Genomic DNA, 2,500 nt, shown 5'->3' on the forward strand with positions numbered 1-2,500 from the left:
TTTTCTACTAGTAGTAGTAGTAGTAGTATAACAATAATTAGGACTTGGGTCGACCCATCAAGAAAATAGGTTCAAATCCTAATAATCTGATCACGCGCAGCAGATTCGAAAGAAAACAAATTTTCCATTCAATTCAAGTTCTAAAGTAGTGAAACAAAGAAAACACCGCGTAACAACAGGGTGAGTTTGCATCATCATTTCACAATACAAGCTTCGAAAGGAACTACTTAAATTTATGTATTTAATTTTATTTTGTTGCAATTCAAAGGAAGTACAACTCCCATAAGTTGCGAAACGAACTCTTTGGGTCGATCCTGTTGAAAATAGGGTCCAAGCCTTTTCATCTGATCACGAGAAGCAGATTCGAAAGCAAGCAAATCATCCATATACTTCAAGTTCGAAAGTAACAAATCAGTTGTATAAAAGCCAATATTTTAAGCTACAGTTCCTTCGCCACAGTCGAACGGAGGTGTAGAGGCTAGCAGCTCGGTATCGGTTACACTCAGCTCTCCGACCAGTGCCAGACAATGTTAAAGGCAGGATTGCAATTTATCTTTGTGATTTTATTTGCTCGTAACTGTTATTTGGCCCCTTCTGATCTTGATCCCGTAGTAAAGGAAGCTGTGACAGATCTTCTGAAGGCCGCAGCCTCGCACGTGATATTTGGCGATGCTGACGCTAATGATCTTGGAAAGAGACAAATGCAGAGCACAAATGCTGTAAGAGGTAACTATTCACACTCTACAGTAATAATGCCTCTCAGATCGGAATTTTTTGAGTATATCTCAGAACCAAGTACCTATTTCTTGCCAGGGCAACACATTGTTCTCGCGGAGTTTGGGACAAACAATTTCTCTGGAATCATCTCAAAATATAACTTTGCACTGTCGTCAAGTGTTTTGCGCTTATTCCATCTTAATTGTTCACACAGAACAATGTGGGCGAATTATCCTAAAAATAAGTTGGTATATGTATACATATGAGAGGTTTCAGGGTATGGAATAAAACGCGTTATGTCCGCGTTGTCGTCTACCCTGGGTGCCACCGGTTCTAATTTTCTTTCGCGAGGAGCCCAGGGTAGTTGTCGTCCAAAACTGGAATTAGATTTCACCTCGTTGATGTACAGAGTACCGCAAAACTATGTGCTAAAATACATGCAGCACGCTTATTTTTCCTCTTCAAACCAATGATATTCTGGTTTTGTGTTGCCGTAGCCATTGTCGTTTCTCAAACTCCCAAATATCTTAGCGTTGTGCGCCTTTATTGACACTTACAGTCTCTCAAGACACCATAATGTACAAAATGACAATAAATTGACTATGTATGTAGAAATTACGGATACAAACTGATACAAACATATTCTAATGCGAGTGTTCAAGATTTGAGCCCTTCCCATTGAAAATTATATATTCCTGGGTGCGTGAGTCATTTCCTTTCGTGATCCCAACAATGAGCAATTAGCAGCAACATACAATTCATTTAACACCGTGAAGTTCCATATTTTCAAAAAGGCAATTTTTCGCAAGGTAAATCTGAGGAGGTTCTTTGATGTTTGCCCAAACTGTGATCAGTTTGAAAGTAAATCGATTAATTAGATTGATCAGATTTCTTTGGATCCTCAGGTTATTTAATGTCACCATCGACAGACAAACCCACCCAGGTATCATTCCCATCAAGCAGAATCCGTGAGGTGATCTCCAGCTTTTGTGGTCGCACTCGAAGAAGTCCGCTTTCTGGTCGTTTCGCTTGCTGTGGGCGTGACCTTTATGATACTAACACGCAAGTGTGCAATGGAGGAGTCCTCGCCTGGAAGCCTTTCGATTCAAACCAGAAAGAGATTCATCCGCCTTTTGGGGGTTGGTGATAACGTCACCGGCGATGGATCGCGAATGACATTGGTCAGTCTCTTCTGCGATCGGTTGACTAAAGTCAATGGACATGCGTGTTGTAAGGGATTTATGTCGTAGCAATGGTTATCTTTTGATTTATGCTAATTAAAACAATATCTATATTAATTTTTAATCTCTGCGCATTAATTAATAAGATAATAAACAAACCTCTATAGAAACAATAGCGTTAATTAAATTTACATTGTTATCAATAATTCAAGCTGGAATACTAATTTCTTGGCGAGGTATCGTTAGTTGGTATACTCATGGAATGTTATCGTTGTATGTGACAAAGTAAATTTCTTAAATCTATTTGAACGAGAATTTTCAATAAATCGTTGAAATGAAAAAGCAAAAATCATATCACTTACATGATGAACTTGTTGTTCCTATTCAATAGACCTTATTCACGATGGCCGCAATGTTGAATTTGCTATTATCATGCAAATTAGCTACTCATACTTTTGAGGGGGAAAACAGAAAGCTCGAGAGGTTATAACAAACATCTTAGCCACACAGATGATTTGTTTCACGTTCATTGAATGTTTATCACTTAAGTAGTAAAATAGAATGATTACACAAGTTACTTCGATGCTTTTTTAGCGAAAAAT

At 38.3% G+C, this 2,500-nt stretch overlaps 1 long non-coding RNA gene across 1 annotated transcript; it reads left to right on the forward strand.

The window, feature by feature from the left end:
- Positions 1 to 444: 444 nt before the first annotated feature.
- Positions 445 to 2,247, forward strand: LOC138045631 (uncharacterized). The gene is made up of 2 exons (XR_011131636.1): positions 445 to 726; positions 1,623 to 2,247. It is a non-coding gene; the product is annotated as an uncharacterized lncRNA (long non-coding RNA).
- Positions 2,248 to 2,500: the final 253 nt, after the last annotated feature.

Source organism: Montipora capricornis, chromosome 4 (genome assembly GCF_036669925.1).
Source record: "Montipora capricornis isolate CH-2021 chromosome 4, ASM3666992v2, whole genome shotgun sequence".
NCBI lineage: Eukaryota > Metazoa > Cnidaria > Anthozoa > Scleractinia > Acroporidae > Montipora > Montipora capricornis.